This window comes from Sylvia atricapilla, chromosome 16 (genome assembly GCF_009819655.1).
Source record: "Sylvia atricapilla isolate bSylAtr1 chromosome 16, bSylAtr1.pri, whole genome shotgun sequence".
In the NCBI taxonomy this organism is placed as follows: Eukaryota; Metazoa; Chordata; class Aves; order Passeriformes; family Sylviidae; genus Sylvia; species Sylvia atricapilla.
The window spans coordinates 1945119-1961083 of NC_089155.1; the positions used below are offsets into that span (position 1 = coordinate 1945119).

Genomic DNA, 15965 nt, shown 5'->3' on the forward strand with positions numbered 1-15965 from the left:
TTCTACACATCTCCTCACTGCAGGGCCACCTCTCCCTGCTCCTGCCCTGCCACCCCTCCCTCCTCCTGCCCTGCCACCCCTCCCTGCTCCTGCCCTGCCACCCCTCCCTGCTCCTGCCCTGCCACCCCTCCCTTCAGCACCCCCCTTCTCCCAGTCTCTGATGGAAAATGATGGCACCAGACAGCCCCGATTTCCTTCTCCACAAAAACATCCTGTGCCAAATCCTGATTCATCCAGTGAGTAAGAGCAGAGCCTTTCTCAGTCCAAATGGTGATTTTAATCTGCAGAGCCTTCTGCCACCTGCACTACAGGCTTCACTCCTACTGACTGCTGTTAACAACTGCCTGCAACAGCAAACTCCCAGTGGTGTTTGTCCAAGGGCTTTGTGGGAATGGCACCAGCATCACATTCCTTCCCAGCCCCATCCAGCCTGGCCTTGGGCACTGCCAGGGATCCAGGGGCAGCCACAGCTGCTCTGGGCACCCTGAGCCAGGGCCTCAGCACCCTCACAGGGCAGAATTCTCTCCCAGTTATCTCATCTAAATCCATCCTCAGTAAGCGAAAAACTACTAGAAGAATCCCAAATTTTATTTTCTGTTTGCAGTCAGAAACTTCCTCTGACCCAAGGGGCTCGCTCCACATTCCAGAAGGGAATGTGAAACATGACCAAGCCACCTTAGCCAGCAGAGATTCTGCTTTTTCTTTTTGAGCCCCCAAACTTGTTCCTCTCTGTCTATCCCACCCAAGCCAGCAGCTCTCTCCCTGCCAAGAGCAATCCCTGGGACAGAGCTCCTTGTTACTCTGAATTTTATGGAATATAGATCTGCTTTCTCCCCAGCTCTGAGCTTTGCTGACTCAGAGAAAGGGATCTTTAATGATCCCCTAGGTAGCTGTATTTTTTTACTTAAGTGCTCACAAATTGCATCCTACGACCAATTAAACAGACGGCCTCTCATTTTTTCCCAACAAACATAATTTGTAATTCTGAAATGTCAATAAAAAGTCCTCTCTTCGTTTTTATATTCCACAGCATTTGCAACTCAGCTCAGTAATTTTGGAGTCAATAATTAGAAAAAGGGGCAATTAGGGTATTAATCGAGAATCACCAAGTTACTTCATGGAATATATTCCATATTTATCCAGTGCCTGTTCTGCCCAGACTGCTCCCAGCACACGGAATGCTGCTCCATCACCACAGCTGGGGTTTGCAGAGCAGCCTGCCCCTCCTCCCAGCTGGGCTGGAAACACCAGACAAGTGATGGATCTGGTACAGGGCAAGGGAATGATGACTCTTGGAGGGATGAGCAGGATTTACCTTGAACTAAGCTGTGTTTGCTTGTTTGCTTTTTGGAACCAGATGGGGAAAACCAGCCTGGTCACTGTGGAGAATTACAGTGAGAAAAGGGGAAAAGGATTTTCTGAAAATGTTGTTGTCCACCGTGACCACAACAGTTTCATTTTATAAATGAAACATTTTGTTTCCTGCCCACTGTTCTAGGTTATTCCTAGAACTGGAAAACAGAAGTGGCCCAACAGAAAGCAGGTTTTTGGTATTAAAATACCAGTGGTGTAGTTACCAGCTCAAATCACACATCCAGGGTCCCCAGACTCTGGGGAGGCTCAGGACCCCACAGTTATCACAGGGTTGTGACCTTGTCTCACGGCAGGGAAGGAGAGGATGGGTATGGAAGAAGGACATGGGAGATGGAGGAATGGAAAGTGAGCCCCTTTGTTGGGTGGGGTCATGTCCTGAATGTCCCCAGTCCTGCAGACACAACCCAAACCCGCTCCCTCAGCCCTGTCCCTCCTCCAGCTCCTCCCCTGCAGCCTGACATTCTTGGGAGCGGGATGCTGCTCCTCCTCTCCCTTCCCAGCAATACCCAGAGTGACAGGAGGCATTCTGGATGTGCCAGAGCCGGCAGATCCAGCTGGAGCCAGCGCTCCCACACCAGCCCAGGCACAAAGACAATGCTCTGCTTTCCCCAGCCCTCGCTCAGAGGGATCTTCTGTTATCAGGAGGGAAATTTCAGATATCAGAGTGCTAATGCAGCCCAGCTTTAGATGGATTGGCAGCTCACCACCTGCAGTATTAAGACTTCCATCAGCTGGCTCGTCACACAAAGAGCAGCGTCTCTATCAAATCCTAATACCTGGTGATTCTGCAAGTTTGGGATTAATACCAAGGATAAGGAGGAAATGCAAGTCAGCTGAATGCAGGGGATGTTATCCCATTTTGGGAACAGCTCCTCTGCACCAGCACCGCAGCCCTGGCCCTGAGTGCACACACAGGCTGCAGAGGATGAAGGCACAGGAGCACAAACATCCCAGGGGACTGCAGGACTATTGCAGGCACTCTGGAAATAGTTCTGCAAGTGAAGTGAGGTGAAGCAGGGCAACTTCACACATCAGAAGGTCTCACTGAGCCCACCAGAACTGGTTTGAGGTGCAGTAGTGCCCTGCTTCTGCAGCATGAGGGGATTCTCCTCCTCTGCTCTGCTCAGGTCAGACCCCACCTGCAGAGCTGCCTGTGCAAGGGGAGCTCTTGGAACAAGTGGCAAGGAGGCTACAGAGATGCTCCAAGGGAGAGAACAAGGCTCCAGAGAGACCTCAAGGCCCCTGCCAGAGCCTAAAGGGGCTCCAGGAGAGCTGGAGAGGGACTGGGGACAAGGGATGGAGGGACAGGACACAGGGAATGGCTTCCCACTGCCAGAGGGCAGGGCTGGATGGGAGATTGGGCAGGAATTGTTCCCTGTGAGGGTGGACAGCCCCTGGCACAGGGTGCCCAGAGCAGCTCTGGCTGCCCCTGGATCCCTGGCAGTGTCCAAGGCCAGGCTGGACAGGGCTTGGAGCAGCCTGGGACAGTGGCAGGTGTCCCTGCCCATGGCAGGGGGTGGAACGGGATGAGCTTTAAGGTCCCTTCCAAAACCATTTATGATTCATGACTCCATGATCACAGACCTCATGCACCTTTGTAGCTGCTGCAGCACCAGTCCCAGCAGAGGCTTTCAGGGTGGAGGGACTCTGAGATCAGCCCTCAGGACACTCCCTGATCCCTCCCAGCTCTGGAGAGGGCTCCCAGGAAGGGCCAGAGGCAGGAGCTCCATCTCCACTCCCTGTCCTGCCTTCAGGAATGGTTTCCAGTGCAGACATCATGACACTGGACACCTCCTTCCCTGTGAGGTGCTGTGCTGGCCCCAAAGCAGGGCTGCCCAGGGACACTTCACCAGAGTGCAGGAGGAGCTGAGACCAGCTGGAGAGCTGGGACATCCCTCTGTGGATGCAGCACTGGGAGTTCAGAGGGCAGGATGCAAAGGGCAGCAGGGGGCAGCTGGCAGAGCCCCTCCTGGGGCTGGCTTTTCTGCTGAGATTCCATCAGCGTTGGTAAGAGATAGTGAAGGATTTTCCTGACACATGTGGCTCTAGGATGGAGCTCCTGATCCATGGATCACAGGTCACCAAGGAGACAGCTCTGAGAAGTGCTCAGGAGGAAGAAATGGCAGCGCTGCAGAGAGAAGCTCAGGGGCCCATTCTCTGGGGTCATTTCTCTTAGCAAAACTGCCCTGTGGAGTGACAGAACAGCTCTCAACTGAGCACCAGGAACTCTGCAGCTGGCTCTGAGCAGGATGATGGATGGACTCATCCTCCAGGCTCATGGAACCACAGAATCATTGGAAAGCCATTTAAGATCCCTGAGTCCAACCATTAACCCGTTAGTTCTGCAAAGCCCAGCATCAACCCAAGTCCCTAAGGACATTTTTTGAACACCTGCAGCAATGGGGATTCCACCATTGCCCTGTTCCAATGCCTGACCACCCTCTCAGGGAAGAAGTTTTCCCAATATCCAATCTATCCTCCTGTGATGCAACTGAGGCAGCTCCCTCCTGTCAGGGAGTTGTGCAGAGCCACAAGGGCCCCCTGAGCTCCTTTTCTCCAGGCTCAGCCCCTTTCCAGCTCCCTCAGGAATTGCTCTGCCCCTTCCCCAGCCCTGTTCCCTTCCCTGGACACACTTCCCACCCTGAGTGCTGCCCATGAGCTGTAGCTGCACCAATGGGAACTCCATCAGAGTCCTCAGCCAAAATTCAGCCGAGTTTCACACTGCTGATCACCTTCCCAGCAGCTCCAGTTAATGCTGCAGCCCCGTGTCCAGCCCTTCATTCCTCCCTGCATACACAGGACACCCCACAGGCACCACCCAGGGCCCCACAAGGAGAAGGTTTTGCCCCAAATCTCCCTGCAGATGGCTCTGAGCAGACTTTCCACAGCCAGGGAAGGCAAGTGCAGCTTCCTCCAGCCCTCCCAGTGCATCACTGCTGCCGATCCATCAAACCTTGACTCTCCAGCACTATAAACTGCAGCATTTATCCTCTGCTTATGAGCATGAGAAAGTAGAAGTTCACTGAAAGACTTGGCTGGGTCCAGATCAAAAACTCTCCATCCCTTTCCCGCTTTTTCTTCCAATTACAAAACAATATGATCTGATTTTACAGTCCTGCAGATTTCATGTGCCACAAAGCAGCGTCTATGTGTGCTCCCAATTTGGCTTGGAGCATCTCTTACCTGCCTGTTTTTATTTACAAGTACAAAGGCAAAGCTCCAGTGCAGCTTTCCACCCCCTGCAAACAGAGATATTGGTGTTTATTTATAGTTCCTTGTTTGCAGAGAGCCCATGGAGAGGGGAAGAGGTGTCATTCCCAGGGGAAGGCAGATGGATTGAATCAATCACCACATGGAGGGGCCTGGGGTGTTTCACAAAAAAACCCACAATTCACAACAGAAGACAAATTATCCAAACAGATCCAAACACATCCTTGGCTGTCAGTTACTGTCTCCATACCATCTCCACAAAACACAGAGCAGGATCCCCTCTTTGAAGTCTATCAGTAAAGTACAGATTTCCTCTTCATTTTTTGAGTTTGCTCAAGTTGGAGTCCCACTTTGAATCTCAAACTGTGTCACTGACTGACCCCCAAATGGTCTCCAGCTTCTTCAAAGGTTTTCTTTGAGAGCTGGAAAACAAATCCTCCCAAAGTGCTGCAAGCTGCTCTGCCAGGGACTGCTCGAAGGGTTTGGGCTGGAAGGGACCTTAAAGCTCATACTCTTCCACCCCCTGTCATGGGCAGGGACACCTTCCACTGTCCCAGGCTGCTCCAAGCCCTGTCCAGCCTGGCCTTGGACACTGCCAGGGGCAGCCAGAGCTGCTCTGGGCACCCTGTGCCAGCCCTGCCCACCCTCACAGGGAACAATTCCCTCCCAATCTCCCATCTAACCCTGCCCTCCTTAAACTTAAATCCTCTCCCCTTCTCCTGTCATGCCACACCTTTGTAAAAAGTAGGGTAAGGTAAGGATGGATAGACTGGGGGGTGTTCCAACAAGAAAAAGGATATTTCTGTAGCTGCAGCCAGAGGGAAAAGGGAGGCACTCTCCTTGGCTCGTGCATTGATAAAAATTGTCGAAGAGGGACATGGAGAGCTTCTTAATTTGGAAAAAGGTCAGCCCCTCACAGACACCCACAGACTGCCCTGACAGCATCAGGGAAGTGACCTACCTTCAGGAGTTACAGGGTGATCCTACCTGCAGTGCCAAACTCAGCTGAAGAGGGAAGAATGGGAAACAGGGAGAATGAGGAAGAGAAAAGAATAAAAGAGAGAGAATAGAATAAATCAATCAATGGAATGAACAAGTTCCCATGTTTCCTCCACACCTCTGCTGAGTGCAGCAGGCAGCTCTTCCAGGCCATGGGCAATTACAGTCCTCCAGTTCCCACATTGTATTCCCATACCAAATCTAACCATGCCAGTACCTTACTGTGGAACTGCAGGCATTTAGAACCAAACACCAGTTAAACCAACTTGGTTCCTCTGAGATCTTCTAGGCTTTACATGACCCATGCAGTGCCTGTTGTACTTCCTCATTTTCCATATAATGGTAACATCCCAGGGCTGTTACATTCAAGGGATTACCAGTTTGGTGCCCTGGGAGTCAGGAGGTGGAATGATGGAATCCTGGAATGCCCTGAGCTGGAAGGGACCCCCAGGATGACCCAGCCCAGCCCCTGGCCCTGCACAGACCCCCAACAACCCCACCCTGGGCACCCCTGGAGCTCTGGCAGCCTCAAGGCAGTGCCCATTCCCTGGGGAGCCTGGGCAGTGCCCTGTGGGAGAAGAACCTTTTCCCAAGATCCACAGGACATGATATATCCAACCGTGTCCCCTGCCAGAGGCAGTTTCAGCCCCACCCTTTACACACCCCACTCCTCCATCAGACAGAACCAGCTCGGTTTCACAAGATCCCATGAAAATGGAAAGCCCAGATATGAGCACAGCTCTAACCAAAGTATTTTTCAGCGGGAACAGGGAGCTATGTAGATAATCACTCTTTTGAGCCCCAGCCTGCTGTGTTTTGTGCCTGTTCTATAGGGGAGCAGGTAATAGCACATGATCTTGCCTTGCTGTGTGTTTTTAACAAACATCTGCTGCCCATCCTCTGACCCCTTTCCCACTTTTGGGCTCAGCTTGCAAATCACATGGCCACAGATGACAAAATAACCTGAGTATCTGCAGTAATGTGCTTTCCAACGCCATCGTGGTAATGGCAGGGACTGCTCTCTAAGTAAATGGACCATTTATGGGGGCAAATAAAAGCCCTCAATTCCTCAAAGCAGGGGTTCCCTCTTTGTCTGAGCTCTGAGGAGCTGGGCTGTGGCAGCCACAGGGCAGCTAAAAGATACAAGAAAAGTCATTTATTCCCTCTCTCCTTCCACAATTTCCTCACTGTTTTAATGCAGGCCAGGAAAAAGCCTCAGAGCTGCAGGAGAGCTGGGCTGGGAGCAGCCAGGGCTGCCCAGGGCAGCTTCAGCTCCACATCCTCATCTCCAGGATAATGGCAGGAATAAAAAGCTGCTGGGGGCACAGACTTCCCTGCTTGTTCAGAGCTGGAACCAAGCAAAGCCCAGCCCTGTCCCTGGAACACCTCCCTGCTGCAGGAAACTCAGCACAGCAGCTACACCAGGTAGGTGATGGACATCACCCTCCTCCATCTGGATGAGACTCACTGGGAAAGGAACTTTTCCCTTATCACAGCACTGGGATGGGAATTACCCAGAGGTCATTTTGAGACATTTGGGGTGGGGATCCCCCAGCAGGGGAGGGGATCCAACAAGCAGCAATGCCAGCCTTGTTGGACTAGGAATTACAATGCAGCAAGGTCACAAATGGGGGGGAAATTCAGCCAAGCAATTCTGCATGGGAGGGAAGGGTGGGAGATGACACCAGCAAGCTCACGGTGAAATCAAACTGGAGAAATCAATAATGGGAGAGGACAGAGGAGGGGGGGGCGGGCAAGGGACACAGGAAGAGATAAATTAAAGGCTTGCCCAGGTGTTGTGATGGCTAGTGAGCAATAAATTAAATCAAAAAGGGCAACAGGGACGAGCAAGGCACTGTGAAAAATTAATTAAAAGGAAGGGAGGCATAACCAAGGCATAAAACATGGGTGCTCCTGGAAGGATTAGAGGAGCCAGGCAATGAGGAGGCTTTGGGAAGTGTAATAGGAGCCAAGGCAGAGGCTGGAAAGGCTGTGACTGCATGGGAGGGTCACGTAAACACCACAGATGCATTTTCAGACTCTGAAAAGTAGGAAAGCATCCAGGAAGAGAAGTCTCCTGCAGAAGGAGGTGCTGGCACAGCAAACTTCACTCCTTGGCTTTTGCAGCCCAAATGCAGCAGGGTATTGGGTCCCCCCACCTTCCCCTCTGTCCACAGGAGGGACAGGGTCTGCTGCAGGCTGGGGCACTGCCAGGGGACATTCCCTGCCTGTGTTCCAGGGCACAGACACAGCCAAGGGGAGGGCAGAGCTGCCTGCCCCCAGGGCTCTCCCAAATGCACCCCCAGGCTCCCTGCAGGCATCCCCCAGCTCCTGGGCAGAACCCACCAGCCCTGGCTGCTGCAGCCCAGCTCTGGCATGGATGCCATGGTTCTGCAGGCTGGTGGGACAGGCAGGATCTGGGTGAGGCCCCAGAACAAGCACAGACTCACAGCCACATCCCTGCTGGGTCCATGGGGGTGGAATGCCCCGTGTGAGTGCACAGGGGACAGGCTGCTTCCCTCCAGGACTGTGCTGGCTGAGCCCTTGGCTCCTGGAGCTGTTCCACACTGAGCACAGCACTGCCATCAGTGGGACAGCCAGAGTGGAGAAGGGCTGGGTGGGGAGGGAACAGCTCAGGCACTCGAGCATGGAGGGAGCAGAACTGGGCTGAAACCCCCTTTGTGTCCTGTGCCCATCACCCAAGAGCTGGGGTAAGCCCAAAGCCCTGCCCTGGATCCCTCCATCACCTGGGACACTGGAAGGTGTCCCTGCCTGTGGCACGGGTGGAATGAGAGGAGCTTTAAGCTCCCTTCCAACCTAAACCATTCTGGGATTCTGTGAAATGATTACAGGAATATTTTCAGGCCCTTCAAGCCACAGGGGAAAAGAAAGAATCAGCCAAGTCTGGCTCACACCTGCCTTTAAAGCAGCTTTCTTTGAAATGAACAGGCTGCCTCAGTGCTAAGAAGATTATAAGCAGAGACACCTCTGCCAGAGGAGGGAAGAAGGAATAACAAAGGCATTCAAAACCATGACAAGAAAATGGGGGAAAAAAAGAAAAAGAGAATGCAGCAGACTTTTTGGATCTAGCAGGAGAGGTACAAGGAAGCTGAAGGCACAGACAGTGACAAGCAAAGCTGGACAAGGAACAGATTCAGACCATCTCTGTGGGGCTGAGGCACCCAGCCCAGGAGCACAAGCACCTTCCCAAGGCCCAGCAGACACTGAGAAGGCAGGGATGGCTTCTAGGGAAAGCAGGGCAAGAAATGATGGATAATTAACAACATCAGGCAAAGCTCAGTGGCCCACAAACCTCTCCCTGCCTTGACAAACTTCTCCTTGGCTTCAGACCAGAACTGTGGGAAGCCAAGGGATGGTTCACTGCACCCCACTCCTACAGGCTCAGGGAAGCTGTGATATGGAGAGGGGGAAAGGAGGATTTCTCCTGACTCTCCACAATTCTGGGCTCTGCTCCCAGGGAACAAGGGACAGGACAAGAGGCCTCAGCCTCGAGTTGTGCCAGGGGAGATTGAGATTGGATATTGGGGAAGAATTCTTCATTAAAAGGGTGGTCAGGCGTCAGAAGAAGCTGCCCAGGGCAGTGATGGAGTCACCATAAATGGAAATAACCAAAAAACATGTGATGGGGCACTTGGGGACATGGTCAGTGATGACCTTGGCAGTGCTGGGTTAAGGGGTGGCCTCTGTGATCTTGGAAGTCCTTTCCAGGTGTAATGATGCCAAGATTCTCTGAGGACACCCTATGGGAGGTGAGCAGGGTGCAGATGTCCTGGCTCCTCACAGCACAGCAAGCCCAGGGAAAGGTGTGGGGGAATGAAACAAGGTTTGATGGCAGGGCTTTTCCCCAGTACAACAGGAAAAACAGGCAAGAGACCGAGGCTGCCACGGCCCCTTTGTGCCTTTCTCCTGGGAAGGGGGCAGGAACAGCCCATGATCAAGTGTTTGTCCCAAAAAATCCTGGAATGTCCTGAGCTGGGAGGGACCCCCAGGATGAGCCAGCCCAGCCCCTGGCCCTGCACAGACCCCCAACAACCCCACCCTGGGCACCCCTGGCAGCGCTGTCCAAACACTCCTGGAGCTCTGGCAGCCTCGGGGCCGTGACCATTCCCTGGGGAATCTCTACAGAGTTCACCCACCAGGGGAAAGTTGGAGACCCACATCAGTCCTCCCAGCTTGGCCAGCACACCCCAAGGTCAGCCTCACTGATCCACTGCTCTGTCTTTTCAATGGAACCTCCACCCTCAGGAAGAAACTAAAAAGAAAGGATTTTAGCAGAAAACCCCCCAGCACCTCACCTCAGACAGCTGGTCACAAACACAGGGGTGTCTGTGGATCACAGCCCACCCTCTCCAGGCAGCACAAGGTCTCCTGTGTTCTACCACATCTTTTGTCACAGCACTGCCTGGGAAAGGTCAGTGCCTCAGGGAAGCAGCACATTTGATGATGAAATGGCAAAATAAGCAACTTTTCAGTTTGTTTCCTGAAATGTCCAGTTAGGTCGAGCTGGAAGCAAATCTCAGGCCTGAATTCCTGTAGATGAAGGACTCTGGCCACCTCACCATTTATCTTTTCTCCATTTCTTGCTAACCCTTCTTTGTCTCCTTAAAAAACCCCTAAAATCCATGCTCACATGTTGTATTTGATGCATGTGCCAAGGCCAGAGCCATCCTATCCCATCCAGCACACGTCAGTGCAGCCTTGGAAGGGGAAGCTGAGTAAAGATGTGCAGGGAGATCTATTTTTGTACTCTCATTTTAAGGCACCCCCTTGACTCCCTCCTTTCTGACTCACATTCCAGCTCCAGGACTGAGAAATGCAGCCACAAAGCTGCACCCAGTCAGGAGAGGACATCCTGCCAGTATTTTCACCCAGAGTTTGAGCACAGCCACAGCAGAAGTAGGGACTCGTGCCATCATCTGTCTGGTGTTTGCACAGGCAATTATTTGGGAAAAGATTTTACATTTTCCATTCACGCACTACCTTAATCTGAATTAACCTCCAAGTCCTGAGAGGTTCTGACAAACAACATGATTTCGAAAAGGAAATCCAGGAATGAAAAGAGAAAACCAAAAATCCCCCAGTCAGATAATTTAAATCGACATCATATTTCAGTAAGATCAAGATTTGCAGAGAACTGAGTGTTCATTAAGAATCACTTGCTCAGTCTTAAAAGAATCAAACATTTGGGTTGATCAGAGAAAACCAGCTCAGCTCCAGAGATGAATCACTGGCTTAGGAAGGTGCTTTTTCACACATGGCTTTCTTGTAGCATGAGAGTTTTTCCTGAATGTACAGGTTAACAATTCCATATGTGCTCCAGTTTCTGTGGCTTCTCCAGGTTTTACATCCCAAAGCAGGAGTGGTGCAATGCACTGGATCATGTTTGCTGTGGGACCTCGTGTTGGAGGGATCAAACATGACTCTGTTGATTTTCTGTTCAGCCTTGCAGCCCTTAAATAACTCCCAACACTCTGCTCTGCCCAGATTGCAGGTGTCAGCTGAGCCACACAACCTCCCACTCTCCGGCTGCACCATCAAGGTCCTGAGCAGAGGCTCCTGTCCTGCATCCCCTGGGCATTTCTGCTGCTGCCTCGGCAGAGCTGAGAGCTGTTCATCTGCTTATTGAAAAGCAGAGAGAGGAGTTCATCTGCTTATTGAAAAGCCAGGGGAAGCCCAGGGACAGGCCCATGGGGTGCTCATAGAGTAAATTTGCAGCCCCTCTTCCCTCATTCACCCAGAGCCCATCTCTGAAGGCTCCAGGGTCCCCATGGCAGCTCCGTGTGACCTGGCTGTCTCTGGAAAACCTGATCCTCGTTGGGACTGCCTGGGTGCCCACTCCCACTGGGGGCACAGGGAGGGGATGGCTCCATCCTGAGACCTTCAGGGCTGGACAACACCAGGACTGAGCCAGCAGACCCCACTCCTGCTGTGTGCAAACACTGAATGACCCCAAATCACCCTGAACCAAAACAGCTCCTCGTGCTGGAAGTGTCCAGGGCCAGGCTGGATGGGGCTTGGAGCGCCCTGCGATGGTGGAAAGTGGCCCCCTTTTCTTAGATTAAAACACAAAGTTACAGTTTATGTTTCTCAGTAAAGGTTACAGCTTTGATTCTTCCTATTAGAAGCAGGAAAACTCCCAAATGAAAAACTTTCTGTGACAATTGCCCCGTCCCTGAACTGTCCAAAGGCCAGCTTGGACAGGCTTGGAGCACCCTGGGATGGTGGGAAGTGTCCCTGTCCATGGCAGGGGTGGCACTGGATGGGCTTTAAGGTCCTTTCCAAGCTAAGGCACTCTGGGATTCTGTGCTTTGCTTTCAGTGTGTGCCAAGGACATGCCCAAACTCCTCTGCTTCCCTGCAGAGTGCTCAGGGCCCGGGCTCTGTGTCAGGAGAGCTCTCCTCCCAGCCTGCCTTTCCTGGGTGGGCTCCAGACCCAACTCCCATGGCACAAAACCTCCTCCAGAGCCCAAGGAACAGGCTCCAGCCAACCACTCCCAAGGGCTGCCCATGCCATGGATCATTCCCAGCACAGACCAGGGCAACCCGGGAGCCAACCTAGAACATGAGTTTGAACTTGGAAATTTTTTTTGTGTCTTTGAATTAATTTTTTTTCAAAGTAGGTAAAGGTTGGAAAAAGCGCATTCTGGGAGGAATTTCTGCTTGTGCCCTTCCCCAGCCTGGTTTTTGATGGTTCCCAACTCCTGTGGAGCCTCTGGAATGAGCTTCAACCTGAGTGACCCAACCACCCATTCTGTCAGAAAACCCCTTTCTCTGTCCAGAGATGGGGCTCCTGAGAGGCATTTAAAAACTTTTATTCCATTTTCAGTCTTGTGTGAAGGATGAGACAGTACAGGTGTTACAATTCATACCATCACAATCAGAAGCCAAACTGTTTTCTAATTACAATACATTCTAAGTGTTCCTTGGCCTATCAGCTTTTGCTATACAATGCTGCTAATGTTTCTAAGCTAATAATCTAAAAATATCCCACATGGGTCTTGCTACAATACATCTTTCATAGTTCTCTTTCTCTGAAATATTTAGTCTATTTGTAAATTGTTAGTCTACTTGTCTATTAAGTCTATTTGAAACTTGTTTCTAGTTCCATTTCTCTCTCAGCAATGTCCTATTCCATGGCCTTTCTAAGTCAGCACACTTTACCTCAAAATGTGCCTACAGGCGCACAAGACTATGCAAGCCTTCTGCCAAGCTTTGTGAATTCTCTACAAATCCATTTTCCCATCCCTTGACAGAGGCACCTTAGGCACAGAGGGGAACTCAGCCCTAGAGTTTGGCTTTTTTAGGCTCACCATGAGCCCTGTGAGGGTCCTGTCCCCACGCTGCTCTGCCCTGGGCACTGCTCCTGCCCCCGCTGCTTCCAGGATCTGCAACCTCCTCCTGACCTGCTGTTCTCTAAATTAAGAACCTGTTACATCCCTTCCTGCCTTGGCCCACGGGGTGCTAAGAAGGTCACCACAGATTGTAGCTTGAAGTGCCCAATGCCCCCCTAATCCTGGCCAGACAGAGCTGCCCGAGCTGATAAGGACCTGAGCAGGTGATTAGAGGCTGGATTTATCTGTGCCCAGGGCCCTGCTGGCCCCTCCAGCCCGGGCTTTTTGGAGACACAGCAAAGTTCAGCCATCCCATTTTAGCTGAGCCACCTCAGCATGGATGCTCCTCCTGTCCCCTCCTGTCCTGGGGCACTGCCAGCCCTGTGAGGATGGACTCAATAACAGCAATTTCCAACACTTTCCCTGCATCCCCAGAATAATGGGCATTTTCATCAGCCCTCCTTGTTCCTCAGTCACTCTCTGTGCTCTTCTCTAACTGCCTGAATGACACATTATTTCCCCACTGAAACACTTCCCAGGGAACAGGGAGCAGCTCCTCCTGGAATCTACCTTTATTCTGTGGGCCACCAGTGAGTGCAGGGAGAAGTGAAAAATGACAGAGCAAATAATCAGCCAGCAGTGATCAGGGGCTCAGGAGCTCTGAGAAAGGGAAGAACTTGCTGGACAAAAGACAATTCTCTCCACTTACAGTAAGTGCCTTGTACAAAAAGAAGGGTCCACACTTCGAAACTCTACTGAATGTGCCAACAGCCAAAACAAAACTTGGAAAAATTTCTGGCACCGTTCTTTGTAAAAATGTCTCCAGTATTAAAAATCCATGTATTTCTTCAGTGCTGCTGAATCCCACAATTTCATTTGCTGAGTTAAATCCTGGTCTATGGAATTAAGGTACAGTAGCTGTCTTAGTCATGCAGGAATGGATTTTTAGTCAGGTCATTTGTTCAACCTATCCGTGTGCTAGAATATGTTGTGCCAAAATATCCTCACTACCACCACAGGCAGGTACACTGAGCTGGAACAGAAATGGTTATAGACAATTCTGACCAAACCCAAGTTCCCTTTCTCCCACAACTGCCTCATTTGGATTTGAAGAAGTTCAGGTGAATCTTTTCCCTGTTGTTATTTGGAGTTTCCTGGATTAGATTTCCAAATAAGATCCTGATTTACTGCGTGTGGTATCCGGGGATACATCACACATCAGCAGAGCTCCTACCTCTGTGATAAGAAGCTTTATCTGATCACAATTATTTCTTCTCTCTTCTGTGTAATATCCAAAGGAAAAGTCCAACTGTGATCCCAATTAAAACACAAGTTCTGCAGACCTTGCTGAACTGGAAACTGAGAACCCCATCCCTGAAGTGCCCAGAGCCCTCCTGGATGGGGCCTGGAGCAGCCTGGGACAGCAGCAGGTGTGCCTGCCCATGGCATGGGGTAGGACTGGATGGTTTTTAAGGTCCCTTCCTTCCCCACTCTGGTAATCTGTAGTTTCTGCTCTCATCCATCTGCCCAGGAGCTGGAAGAGAAAATCCACTACTGAAAACCACACTGCTGCATTTTCCTGCTATGGAGTTGAGCACAGAACAAGGACACCCTGAAATCTTTATCCTCTGCTGAAGCAAACTCCAGGTTTTACTCCTCTGCAGTCCTGCTAATCCATCCTTACCACAATCAAAGTCCCAGGAGAGCAGCAGAGCCCTTCCAGCTCCAGCCCTCCTCAACCTCATGGCTCAGGCAGCACAGAAAGTTTCCAACAGGCACAGTCATCCCCAGGCCAGTACTTCCCAGCCCTTAGGTCATGCTGCCACTGGACCTGATCCTTAAATCCTTTCCCATCCCTCCAGAAAACCTGTGCCTCACAGAGGTGATTTCAGCTCAGCCCCCCTGGCCAAGCTAGGTCTGGGGCATGTTAAACCTCCTCAACTGTGGCCTGAGGACCCCCCGTACCCTTTGGGCATAGGGAACTCCTCTGGAAATACCATGGCAATGTTTCCTCCCAGCCCAGGCGCCAGGGGCTGCTCTGTACCCCCTGAGACAGCAGCAGGTTTGACCAAACTCTGGTCCCCCAGCCCCACACACCAGCTCTGCCCCTTGCCTGCCCCAAGCACAGCACTGTCCAGGGGCAGCACTCCCCCCATGTGCTCCCTGCACACCCTGGCTCTGGGATGTGCACGGCAGAGGCTGAGCAGAGCTCACCCCCAGCTCACTCACCATCACACTCATGTCCACCTCCACCACCACAAACTGCAAACAGACCTTTCAGGAGCAGCACCAGCAATGGATCCAAACCACAGACCTGCCCAAACCCGTGTCCAGAACAACCCACAGGGTGTAATCACAGACTCCAAGAACCACAGAATGAAGCTGGGAAGGACCTTTGAGATCACTGAGTCCAACCACTGACCCAACACCTCCCTGTCAGCCAGACCCCGGCACTGAGTGCCACATCCCTGAATACCCCCAGGGATGGGGACTCCACCACCTGCCTGGGGTTAAAGTGATCCCAACCCCATGAGCAAACCCCTCAACCTCTGACTCCCTGAACCCTCACGCTAGGCAGGGTGAGGGAATCACCTCTCCCAGCAGGCTCCAAGGCTGGAATCCTCAGACTGCCCCCAGAACCAAGGCCGGTGCTGCCCCAAACGCCGCCACTGTGTCCCCCAGCTGGGAAGCACAGGGATGTGTGCCAGCACCCCACAGCCAAGGGCACAGCACAGTCACTCACCAGGGCAGGCTGGGCACTTGGGCTCGCTCACTGTCCCCGTCCCCGCGGCGGGAGCAGGCGCCGGCTCCTCTCTGTGGCTCTTCACCCTGCGGGAAGCAGGACATGAAGCCAGGGTAAGCAGATAATCCGCCACTTTCTGGGAGGCTGTGCACTGCTGGGGAGCAAAGCTGCTGCTGTCTGCAAGGATCAGAGCTGGGACTTTCTGAGCTAAGACTCTGAGCTGCTTAGCACGGAGCTGGAAGCAGAGCAGACAGAGGTGGTTGTGTTCCCAGGGCTCAGCACTGGGGG

At 52.1% G+C, this 15965-nt stretch overlaps 1 protein-coding gene across 2 annotated transcripts in view; it reads right to left on the reverse strand.

The window, feature by feature from the left end:
- RALY (RALY heterogeneous nuclear ribonucleoprotein) overlaps window positions 1–15965 on the reverse strand; it is a 114781-nt gene that overhangs the window by 58753 nt on the left and 40063 nt on the right. Inside the window, exon 1 of one of the 2 annotated variants that reach the window (XM_066330542.1) lies at window positions 15678–15739. The exons of the other annotated variant lie outside the window; for it this stretch is intronic. The gene's annotated coding sequence lies outside the window, so the exon portion shown is untranslated. Of the gene's footprint in view, window positions 1–15677; window positions 15740–15965 lie in introns of those variants that run through there. 2 annotated transcript variants of the gene reach the window in all.